The sequence below is a fragment of the Lissotriton vulgaris genome, unplaced genomic scaffold (genome assembly GCF_964263255.1).
Source record: "Lissotriton vulgaris unplaced genomic scaffold, aLisVul1.2 SCAFFOLD_770, whole genome shotgun sequence".
In the NCBI taxonomy this organism is placed as follows: domain Eukaryota; kingdom Metazoa; phylum Chordata; class Amphibia; order Caudata; family Salamandridae; genus Lissotriton; species Lissotriton vulgaris.
Genome location: NW_028252779.1, coordinates 419,468 through 432,581, shown reverse-complemented (window position 1 = coordinate 432,581; position 13,114 = coordinate 419,468). Strand labels below are relative to the sequence as shown.

Sequence of the window (13,114 nt, the reverse complement as noted above, 5' to 3'; positions counted from 1 at the left end):
TGTACCATTCAATTCCACCTTATCTGCTTGGATGATAAATTTACAGTGAGAGCATGATCCACAGGGTTGATTACCCCTTACAGGTCTCCCTTGGTCTATGCTCAATTGCCTGCCATTTTTTGGTTCTCTGTAAGTATGAACAAGGCAGTTACGTATTGTCCTATTTCTCCTGTAGGAAAAGATAGGTTTTGGGAGTGGAATTTTGCCTTGTTTATTAAGAATGAACCAGTTTTTATTAATAAGATTTTTTATTTTGAAACTAATACCATTATAGTTTGAAACCATAACAATGTTTTTTTCTGGTTCCTGTTTTTTATTTTTAGGTTCAAGTAAAGACGCTCTATTTTGATATTTAGCTCTTTTGTAGCTATCTCTTATCAGCCTTTTCGGATATCCTCGCTGAAGTAGTTTGGTTTTAAGATTATCTGAATGTTTTTCAAAGGAATTTTTGTCGGTACAGTTCCGTCTTATCCTTATAAACTGGCTATAGGGGATGCCTTCTTTTTGGTTCTTAGGGTGGTAACTATTATGGTGGAGCAAGGTATTACGGTCAGATGGTTTGACAAAAAGCTCAACACATAACTTCCCCATTTCTGCTTTAATTTTTATATCAAGAAAGTCAACTGCCACTTGACTTTTATTGCTAGTGAATTTGATGTTAGCATCCCCACAGTTCAGCCACTCAAAGGCTGTGAGCTCAATTTCGCTGCCTTCCCATACAAAGAAAACATCGTCTTTAAATCTAGACCAATGTTTTACATTTTCATAAAATGGGCTCAATTCATTATATATATGATGTTTCTCAAAATTGCCTACGTATAGACAGGCAAGGCTCGGCGCGCAGGTAGCACCCATGCTTGTCCCTTTTATTTGGCAGAAGAAGTCATTGTTGAATAGAAAGATGTTATTCAGTAGAACAATTTCTATACAATCGACAATGAACGTGTTCTGTGCAGAGAGATAGCCCTCCTCGTCACTCAAAATCTCTCTCATCATCCTGATGGTATCGTGTTGAGGTATGTTGGTGTACAAGGACTCAATGTCCAAGCACACCAACCATTGAGTTTCGCTATTGAAGGTTATACCTTCCACTTTTGAGATCATATCTTTGGTGTTTTTTATGTAGGATGGTAATGTCTCTACTAAGGGGCGGATAAAACAGTCAGCATATTTGCTAAGTGGCTCCGTGATTGAGTCTATACCTGAAACTATTGGTCGCATGGGAGGGTTTTTAATGTCCTTATGGACTTTAGGGAGTCCATGGAGGGCTGGTATTTTGGGATGATTGTTAATTAGGAATTTGTATTCATCCTCACAGATAATACAATCCTCTTTTGCTAAGGTCACTATACTTTTCACTTTCTTTTTAAGGTTGTTCCACTCACCTATGTTGGATTTTCTGTAATGGGATTTATTGCTAAGTAAGCCATACCTTTTTTGATTATAGTCCTGGGTATTAAGGATCACAATACTGCCACCCTTATCCCCAGGTTTTTTTTTTTTTTTTGGAAAACCTTTATTGTTACGAAAAAGTACACCGCTATTCAGCCATACATCCCGGAGGCCAGGCAGCATTAAGGCAACGGGATAGGTCATGTACCATACCAGAAGCAGGAGCAATCAGGTTTAATTTTTAAATAACATCAACATCTGAAACAAGTAAACCATAAGGTAAAAGGGCCCAGAAGGCCAAGAAAAAGAAGTGTGCAATAAGCACGGGAGAAAAAGAGGGAAGAGAGGGTAGGCTGAGGACAATACAGATACAGCGGACTCGCGTGGCGGTAGGAGGTCGGGGGCTGCACATCCAAGGTAACACACTGATAATGGCAACAATGAGGCATGTGGGAAGTAGTACCGCAGGATAGACAATCTGGAACCACAGGTAGGGGACACTACGGGGAAAGCTGGATTTCGGGATCAAGTTCAACGGGGGGGTCGCAGATATCACCTCTATAAGAGTTCCAGGCACCCCAAACAGATCTCCACATTTTAGGTTTACCCCTGGCTACATACACCGTCTTTTCACGCAGCATGCACCAGTCCATATTAGTTTCCCATAGGCTGAGCGAGGGAGGAGCAGGCGCACCCCATTTCTGGGCGATGTCTCTCTTAGCCACCATATTGCCCAGGGTGATCCAACGGGTCTGTGTAACATTGTAATCGGTCGGGCCCCAGATGTTGAGGAGGCATCTCCGGGCCTCTTCCGGCAGGGCCACACCAGTCACTTCTGCCATAACCTCATGCACACGCTTCCAATAGCGGGCCACATCCGGACACTCCCATATGATGTGCAGGAAGGTCCCAAGCATACCACACCCCCGCCGGCACCCACCATCCATAGAAAGCCCCATACGTAGAAGTCTGGGGCCGGTGACATACACTCTGTGCAATATCTTCAGCTGCACCAGGCGGAGCCGTGCCGATATGGCCACCTCCCTAGGGGAGGAGATCGCCGATTGCCACTCTTCGTCATCCACCTCTATGCCGTCATGCACCCACAGCTCTCTCAGTCGCACCAGCAAATCCACTCTTACATTAATGAGTTTTTTATACGTTAGAGAGATAGCGCTGTCCGGCATATGGCCGTCCAGCACCCGATCTTCCAGGGGGGATGATTCAGGGATAGACTCCCCTTCCGCTACATAGGGAGAGAGGGCATGACTAAGCTGGGCGTGTCGGAAGTATTCCGTCGCCGCCAATTGGTATTCAGACTGCAGCACCTCAAACGACTTGACCCGTCCCCTTGCTACCATGTCCCCAACCTTGGAAATCCCAATGGTGTCCCACCTGTCAAAGCCCTTAGTATGCCACAGCTTCCCCAGTATATCCGAATCAAACAGCGGAGTGGCCATAGTAACCTTAATATGCCAGCCCAGAGTTTTAGTAATTGTGCGCCATATACGCACCATCGTCATAGTGGGACCTGTCAGCTTCCGATCCAGAGATCCGGAGTACAACGCTCTGTAGTAATTCCCATCTCCCACTAGCCACCGATCCATAGCGTAGCCCGGGTTGACCGCCGGGCCGTAGAGGCCATGATTAATTGCCGCCAGCTGGGACGCCCAATAGTAGCGCCTCACTACAGGCAGGGCAATGCCCCCATCATAACTTGGTATAGTCAAATTAGCCAACGAGATTCTCGGCCTACCATCCCACAGCAACGCCCGCTGCAGTGATTCGATATCCGTAAAGTATTTTGCCGGTACGGGATCCTGTGTATTCTGCAGGGCATACAGGAAGCGAGGCAACGCCATCATCTTAAAAAGTGCGGCTCTACCCATCAGGGAGATCGGCAACTTCCTCCAGCCTTCGACGTCCCGGCGCAATCGCTCCAACGGCGGGAGGAGGTTGTGCGAGTACCGGGCTCGGGAGTCTCGCGACACGTAGATGCCCAAATACCGAAAGCCCTGCTGGGCCACCTGAATTGAGCACCCACGGGGGAGGCGCGGCGTGTCTCCGGACAGTACATACAACGAGGATTTAGACCAATTGATTACCAGGCCCGAGTGGGTCCCGAAGGTTCCCAAGAGTTCAAAGGCCATTATGAGCGAGTGGCATGGAGAGGAGAGATACAGAAGGATGTCGTCCGCATAAAGCGATATCCGGTCCTCGAAACCCGGGGACCACGGTATCCCAGAGATATCGGGGTGCGTTCTGATCCAGGCCGCCAGTGGCTCAAGTGCTAGGGCAAATAGGAGCGGGGAAAGCGGGCAACCTTGCCTAGTGCCCCTGTGCAGCGCGAAGGAGGCAGACAACCGACCATTGACCGTCACATTGGCCAGTGGAGCGGAGTACAGCAGCCGGACCCAGCCGATGAAAGCGGGTCCAAACCCCAACTTGGCCAGAACTGCCCACAGGTAGTTCCACTCCAACGAGTCAAATGCCATAGTGGCGTCGAGGGAGGCGAGGACAGTGGGTTCACGGAGCAGATGGACACGCGCCATTACTGCGTGAAGCCGTCTCAGATTGAGTGCCGTATTCCGATGCGGGATGAAGCCGGACTGGTCCGGGTGCACCAGGTCCGAGATCACTCCCACCAACCGATTAGCCAGTAGTTTGGCCAGAATCTTGGGTTCGGCGTTTAAGAGGGAGATGGGTCGGTAGGATCGGCAAAGATCGCGAGGCTTCCCCTCCTTATGTATCACCACAATGGTGGCCAGCCGCTGGTCGGGGGGGGAGTTCTCCCACCTCGCGGGCCTCAAGGAACATGTTCAACAGAGGAGCCGCAAGTGCGTCGGCCCTGAGTTTGTAAAGCTCAACCGGGATGCCGTTCGGCCCCGGCGCTTTGCCCGAGCGTAATGATTTAATAGCCAAGGCCGTCTCATCCACCGTTAGGTCCCGATCCATGTCGTCGCGCTCGAGGTCCGAGAGGCAGGGAAGCTCAATGTTCTCCAAGAAGGATGCCGATGCAGACTCCGGGAGGGGGTCCGCCGAGGCGTAAACCTCCCCAAAGTAATCCGCGAAGGACCCAACTATAGCCGCCGGGTCCGTGAGGGATAGGCCTTCCGCACTGGTCAGCTCCGGGACCACCCGAGACGCGAGTTCCCTTCTATCTAGCCACGCCAGGAGCTTGCCAGCCTTGTCACCCGCGTCATAGATTCTACCTTGCTGCTCCCTGCTCAGGGCTTTCGCCGCGTCAGTGGCGGTCGCCCGGAGCTCAGACTGTTTGAGGGAGAGAGCGTGGAGTAGCTCGGGAGACGGGCCCAGCTCCAGCTGGGAGTTCAATGCAGCAATGTCAGATTCCAGTCGAACTACGTCCTCGTCCCGCCGACGGCGGACCTCCGCAATCAAGGAGAAGGCCTCGCAGCGAAGTACAGTTTTGAAGGCCTCCCAAAGGGAAACGGACGAGTCAACTGAACCTGTATTCTCGACGAAGTACCGATCCATAGCCTTAGCCAGGAGCGACCTGGTCTTCGGGTCGCGAAAGTACCAAGGGTTGATGGGAGCCACCCGCGAGGACACGGGGATTCGAAAGTCAAAGGAGACCCAAACTGGGGAGTGATCCGAAATGCCCCTAGCCAGGAGACGCGCAGTGGACACGGACTGCGCCTGGGCAGCCGGGGTGAGGACGTAGTCTAGTCTAGAAAGGCTACCATGGGCGCCGGAGAGGAACGTGTACTGTCTCTGGGAGGGGTGCAACAGTCGCCAGCAATCAACCATCCCCATGGAGTCTAAGAAATCAGACAGCCAGGACTGGGAAGGACGCAGATCTCTGGATGGGAAGCGGTCCAGGTCCCCGGAAACGACAGAATTAAAGTCACCACCCACAAGCAGCAGCCCCTCAGGGAGACCCAAAATGGCGCCAGCTAGGTCCCTGAAAGTAGTCTCTTGTAGCCCCGGGGGAACATAAACCGAAACCAAAACTAGCGTGCGGCCCTCCCATTTGCCCACCACAGCAACATATCTGCCTCTCTCATCCGCAAGCACCGACTCCACCTCCAGCGGGAGGGACATGCGCACCATGATGTCCACCCCTCGTGATCCCGAGGAGAACCCCGAGTGTGCCACCATTTTGAAACCACGTCTAGTCAAGGCTTTACAAGTGTGCCCCACTAGGTGGGTCTCCTGCAGGAAAACCACATCTGGCGAACAGCGTTTGAGCATTTGCAACACCACACCCCTTTTAATACGGTCCCCCAACCCGTTTACATTCCAGCTTAACAAGTTAAGAGTTCTACCCCCCGTCATCAGGGACGCTCCGCCCCCTCCCCCCCACCCGTGCCCGCAATGGCGCCCACAGCAGTAACATAGCAGCGCAATAAAACCTCAGCCAGGACAAAGAATAAGACAAGAAAAGAAGTTGAAAAAACACACCCCAACTACCCACCACCCTGCACCCCTGCATAAGACTAAAATCCACCCCAACTAGCAGTGTGCCTGTCGCCCCTTAACTAACCTACAGAAAGCCCACAGAGGAGAAAGGAGACATCCTATCACCCCCCGTCATCCCCCATATTATTGACAAAACGAGTCAAGCCATAGCAGCAGTGTCTGAAGTGGAAGTCCCATACGGTTACCCAGCTCACAGAAAGTCAAACAATAAATATTCATTCCTGCGCTTCCGCGCCCTCGGTGGACTCCTCCGTCTGGTCAGCCGGTTCGCGTCGCTCCTGTGGCAGGGTATCCAGCCAGTGCCCCACCTCGTCCGGAAAGTCAAAAAACAGGGTCCGGTGGTCCCGCTCGATGCGGAGCTTGGCAGGGTAGAGCATGGAGTACCGCAGGGCCATTTCTCTCAGTCTTCGTTTCACCCCGGTAAAGCTCTGACGCTTTTTCTGCACGGCCTGAGTGAAATCCGGAAAAAAGTTCACGTCGGAGTTCTGGAATCGCAACAGACCCGCGGCTCTTGACGCCTGCAGGATAGCGTCTCTGTCCCTAAAGTTAAAGAGCCGTGCGATGATGGGGCGAGGGAAAGCGCCAGACTTGGGTGGTCCCCCCGGTATCCTGTGTGCCAGTTCCACCGAGAAGAACTTACTCAGGCCCCCCGGCGCCAAGTTCTTAAGCACCAGATCCTCCACGAAAAGTTCAGCCGAGTCCTCTTCGGCCTTCTCCGGTACCCCAGTAATATGGACGTTCTGGCGCCGCGCGCGGCCTTCAAACTCGTCCAGTCGGCGCGCCAGCATTCCGTTCGCCAATTTCCGGTCACGTACCTCCGTCTGGATATCAGACACATCAGTGACCAGGCTAGTCGTCTTGAGATCCAACGACTTCACCCGGTCGTTGGTTTTCCCGAGGTCAGTCCTGATGAGGTTCATCTCGATCTTCAGGGAGTCGACCTTGCTGGACAGTTCCTCCCGGAGTGCGTGCATCTCCGTCTGTACTCCCGTGATCGCGCCCAGAATGTCCCGAAGCGTTATGGCAGAATCGTCCGGTGATCCATCCCGTTTCGAGTCATTAGTACGGCCCGCCTGCACCGGCGAGCTTCTCGACTAGGAAAAGCGTTCCGGGATAGTAGACTGGGACTGGGACGGTTTTCTGTTGACCCGCTGGGACTTGCCTCTGTCCAGGTCTCCTTTGCCCGCCATGTTGGTACCCTCGGGTCAGGCGGCCAGCAGGGGTAAGGAGCCTCTTGGTAGGCGCGCCACACACACGATGGTAGAACCAGGGTCCGGTACCTAGGCCGAGTATCAGGGCATGCAGATATCAGAGTTGCTCATCGGTGGGACTAAGCTCAGACAAAGAGGCGCTCGTGCGGAAGCACCGCTGTACCCCTCAATGGTGCACAATGACACGGAAGGAGCCTCCGGGTTTCGTCGAGCTAACTAAGTCCAGGAATGTCCGATTTTCATTCCGAAAGCGGGCGCCGCATCAGGACCCACTCAGCAGTCGATTCCCACTGTCGTGGGACAGGATAGATAGCAGGATTATTGCGGAGGACCGGGAGGTCTTCGGAGCTCCGAGCTCACGCGGCCATCTTGATCGCCGGCGAAGCTCCTCCCCCTTATCCCCAGGTTTAATGGTGATATCATCATATGTTTGGAGATTAGTCAAAGCCGCTCTTTCAGTTTTAGAAAGATTATTAGTAGTCCATATCTTTTCATCTAGCAGCTTTTCAAGGCCAATAGTAATGACCTTTTCAAAAGTATCTATTTCTTGGCTCACCATAGAGATATCAGGGGTCCAGGTTGAGGGAGGTTTAAGTCCAGACTTATTATTCTTAGGTCTGTTTTCCTTATTCTCAAAGAACCGTTCGATCCTAATTTTACGGAATAAGTCCCTTATGTCCTTCTCTATTGAGTATCTACAGATACCTCGACTCGCGGCAAAACCTAAACCTTTCTCAAGTATCTTAATCTCATCTATTGTTAAAATCTTATTGGAGAGGTTGATGATTGGGGCCTTTTGGGTGTAGCTATCTACTCCCAATCCTTGTGGCTCCGAGTACTCATGTAGGGTCTCCTTATTGTTCCCTCCTTTTGGCGGAAGCCCTGACGGCCCCTCCCCCGGGTCCTGAAGCCACGGGTCTGTCTCTTTTGGCCTAAATTTTTTTTTTGATAATCAGGGAATTCATCTCCACTTTCATCTCTTGATTCGTTACGTTTACTAGAATCTTGAGCCCTCTCAGCCTCCGAGTCACTTGTGTGGTATGAGGTGTCTGAAAAGGTCACATTTTTCTTATAAAATGTATTTCTGTTGTACCTGTATGGACGGTTGTTAGACTCATTGGGGATAGGCTGGTCAAAATAGTCCTTCTGTAGATATGGGTATACCTGTTCTAAATTAAAATTGGCTATATCTTTACATAATTTATTAGTTTTTTTGTTTATCATATATTCTTGATACCCTGTAATATCTTCTTTTATTTCTGCCAATTTTTTGGTGGCTTCATCTAATGCAGTGGACTCATTGAGTTCCTTCTCCAACTTATCTATTTCCTCTTTTTCTATTATCAAGAGTCCCTGTGCTGTGTCTATAATGAGCAACATCCACCCACGATAGCTGATTATGATAAACTGAATGTATAAATTAAAATAGATACATGATTCTGCGCTGAATTTAAGAAACATGTCTGTATCTCAAAACGATGTACTATGTAAGATACTGTGATACACACTGTGGTAAATTAATAAAATCTATATATGTTAGTGATGTATAAATATCTAGATGTCCGATGAAATTGATTGCAATGATGTACAAGAACGTTCCATTATCAATAGCCGTATATATGGAACTGCCCATATATAGATATACCAATATAGGCCCCCGCAAGGACAATTGGCTGTATACATTTTCTCTTCAACTGGCCCTCCTTAAAGTAAAGGCTGAATAACAGGAACGTTCTTACAATATTGATATGTATAAGTACCAAATGTTTTACGTGAATATCAATATCGCAGTTGGGTAAAACTGTAACATAGACATAGGAACTATACACAAAAAGAAGCAATCTGGGTGAATAGCGAAAAACTCATGAATTATAGGCATAGATCCAGCGAATGCCGCATACTCTAAGTAAGATTATAAGTAGGAAACTACTCAGGCGCACCATAATCTATGCACCACTAACTTAGAATAATGGACGCGCTTTAATCAATATTGTTGGAAATGTAAATGCTGCGATTTCTCAACTTAGAAGAAACCGTTTCTTTAGTTTATTTTGACACCCGGTAACTGTTTACCAAAACAACGGAACTAATGTAAAAACCGTAGTCCGTTTTCACCTTCGGACTACATTCGCACTGAATGCGTCTCCATGACTACCAACTGGCATCTATCTAAGTCCGCCTTCAGTTTCGAAGGCGTCTAACTTATACCTCAAAAACTACTAATATGGCGCGGCTTCACAATACCATTTAATTTAATTAAAAACAGGTGGGCCATGTTAACCTGTTTATTGCAATTGACCAGCGTATAAATACCGCCTCCGTGCCCCGTCATCCAGACTGACTCTGGAGACCGGGGAGACCAGGCAGACCGCGCGGACGAAATTAATTCTAGGTAAGACTTTGCCCGTGAATATGGAAATTTATACCCGTGCCTAGAGCCCAGCTATAGCGGACCTCTAGCCCCCTTTTCTTTGTTAAACACTGTGGCTGCCTTTAAACTAAAAATAACTTTAGTAACTAACTGGTTTTGTGCGCAAACCAAATTTTACAATGATTTTAAGCTCTGCTAACATTATCCCAACAGAGCCTCAGCAGCGCTTTAACCAACACGCGCCCCGTCCTACTTATTGATTCTGGAGACCAGGGAGACCAGGCAGACCGCGCGGACAAAACTGAACCTAGGTAATATCCTGTCCGTGAACGCGGCGATTTATATTCGTGTTTTGCATATAGCTATAGCGGACCTCTAGCCTCTTCTCTTGCTGAATACTGTGGCTATTTTTAAACCAAAAAATTACTTCATTAACCAGCTGACTTTATGCGCAAATCAAACTCTATAGTAGCTCTAATATTTTGCTAAACATAATTCGAACAGAGTCTCAGTAGCACTTTAATCAACATGTGCCTGAGATCCAGAGCACGCCCGCATTTCTAAGTATGAGCCCATGATGAGCGTGATGTATTTGCATCCTGAGACAGGTTACAGCCTTCACCGGGTGTGCACTTTTAAATACAACCTGCCATTGCACTCAAGTGATAGTGTGGTATATTCCTGTAACCACAAGTAAAGCACAGTAAGGCTCCATCAAAAAATAACACTATGCACTGACTATAGTGCTGGCCATGATTTATATGACTATATGCACGTAGATTTATTACAAAATAAATATGGTAACAGACTTTGCTTATTGATGTCCACCTATAGATGTGAAGCTCGCCCAAATAAACAAGCAATTGGAATTTACTTGTAAAAAGGCTCCTGAATACCCCAAGGCGACCTAGACAAAATGCAGGCGCTTGAAGAAATGTCCATCTAAAAAATCAGAATCTGCACATCGCTATCAAGTAAGCATTGGTGCATGTAAAATAAGAATATATGTACCACATAGAGAATATCGTGTAAAATTAAGTATCATTGTTTCTTCAGATCCTCTAGATTGTCAAACTGAAGTGAATACAAAAACTAAAGGAATTTTCCACTCCAGGATCAAGACTGGCACAGCAAATTGAAAATGCTTTAAAGAGTAAGATATTTTGACTATCAATAGTTATGACCCTGTATGAAGTGAGACAAAAATGTTTCTGTAAAAAAAAAATTGCGTTTTCCTTGTATTAATTTCATGTCACATATATTTCTTTTAGATTTATGAAGCTTTTAATCATTAGTCCAGAGGAAGGTGTTGTACCCAACTAAGCACCGAAACGCGTCGACAACAGTTTTTTTATTCCTTTCTATATGTTTTTATATTGTAATATTTGGATGAAAAGTATATATATGTGTTTCTATAACATAAAAATGTTTATGTGAAATTGTTTGAATTCTTCAATATTAATGCTTGTGTTCTTTTTAATAAATGTGACTTTTTTGATACAACTTTTTGTCTTAAGGTATATATGTTTTTGAGGAAATTGTAATTCAACTAAAAACTGTCTCACAACAGGTGTCTTAATCTATTGAGTTGATATATTGTATAATAATTATGGAATAACCACAGAAAGGAAACCCCCCTCTTTTGGTATCATTTTAGAAATGTCATCTAACAAACGTAATGCGAGGTGGACTAGCTGGACCTGCGAGGCCTGGGGGAGCAGAAGTGAATGCTGGTGAGTTTTGGATACAATGTATGTCACTGTTATAGAAGACGGCTCAAGCCATGATGCTGTACTTGTCACTGTTTAAAATATTACAATAAAAAAAATACAAGAATGATACAAAATTCCCGAAACTAAGCAAATTATGGCTGCATCTTTTAGATTACACTGCCTTCCTTCATACCGTTACTCTCTTAGGAAAAAGTAATCTGCATGGCTCTGGAAAGCCATGATGCCATGCCCATGGAGAGTCTAGATACAAGGCGACTGGCATCCCAGGAAACCACTGGCCATGACTCCAATGATAGTAATGTGGGTCCAGAAGCCACTGACCTTTCTGGAACCCCATGCACCAGGTCTCATGTGCTCTACCAATGAAATGGCCATATGGCTGGACAGAGGGAAACTACATATAGCATGACTGGATCTTACATTCAAGTGGATGGTTGATAAATGTTGACTGATGAATAAGTGAATAATAATCAGAATAACTAATGGCTGACCTTTGTCCTGCTCTCAGGTTAGATCAATAAGGTCCTAAAAACTGAGGTATGGCCGTCTCTAGCCAGACCTAACAAAATAAGCATGAAATTAAAATCGGTTTGACCTCACATGAGAAAAGGTATATTCACTTAGTGGAATGTGTAGACTTTTTAAATTATAATGTATGTGATTTGGTTTAAAGACCAAATGTTTTAAATAAACTTTATTTTGACTTGACTTGACTTAGTGGATGGACATTTCTCAAAACAAGAACACGCATTCTGATATTTTATGCATGGGAAAGATTATTTGATCCCCAGCCCTCGAATCCCTAGGAAAATAGGTGCATAAGGCATAAAAGCGAATCTGTTGTGATAGATTTGCAATGCAGGTAGCCCTCACCTGTGTATGTTGTCACCTTTGCCTCAGTGACCTGCTGCCATCTCCATGAAGCAAAAAAAGCCCAGGGTTAGAGATACTGAGAGAGAGAAATGTGCACAATCATAATCCTCAAAGAGGCAATGCAGGAAAAATAAACAACCAGAGAGACTGTGAACTCCCAAAGCAAATACAGCAGGAGGGTTGGACGACAATTTTATATGCACTGATGTCGACATAGCACCTGCAGAGAAGGAAGTTGGAACATGCCGCATTCTTGTTTTTCGTTGTATGTTCACAGGCCAGTGCTTTTAATTACATAAAATAGTTTTAGCATCCGTTAGACCTTGAACTGCCTCACTGTTTTGGAGTCTACCTTACACCCACACACCAGTCACAGTAGGATCACATTCATTAAACTTACAGCAATGCAATCAATCCTTTTTTTGTAATTATAGTGTGAACAAGAGTTGTGTTGCCTCATATTCAGTTACCTGCTGAGCATGTTGCAGTTCCGCCTTTTCAGCAGATCTTGGCGTCAAGCCTTGTTTTTATTATTTAATATTGTAGAAGCATCGTCAATTGCCAACATCTGTCTGGAGATATTAATGTCTTGAAAACACCCAACATATAATTGATTTGATTGTGTAATCACGGCCTTTCAAACGTGGAATGAATCTGAACTAATGTTTCTTAAATACATGGGAACCAAAATACTGTGGAAGAATAAAAACAATGGGTCTGATTCTAATCACCATCTCCATTTTTCTACTCAGTTCTCAAAGCTTACCTCCTAAAGTCTTACACATGGAACAGCAACGCAATGGAGGTATGCATAACCTGGTACTACGAGCCAGATGCTCAAAGCCTTTTGAAATCGTAAACTCTATGATTTGCAAAATCACAGATTTCTAGAGTACAAACAGGGGCGTAGCATGGAGGGAACAGGGGCGTGACGAGTTTTGTGGACGGCTGCCTCGCACCACCCGCTCTTATCGGCCTCCGTCGCACGGTGGCGAAAACAGGAATCGCCAGCACCCCACGCCCGTGCTTTCCATGCGGCCACCGCAGACCGGCAAACACAGGGACCGCCATGGCTGTTAAAGGTCCAGCTATGC

General features: G+C 46.8%; 1 protein-coding gene across 2 annotated transcripts in view; it reads right to left on the bottom strand.

The window, feature by feature from the left end:
- LOC147662018 (vitamin D3 hydroxylase-associated protein-like) overlaps window positions 1–13,114 on the bottom strand; it is a 720,315-nt gene that overhangs the window by 380,767 nt on the left and 326,434 nt on the right. The gene's annotated exons all lie outside the window — the stretch shown is intronic.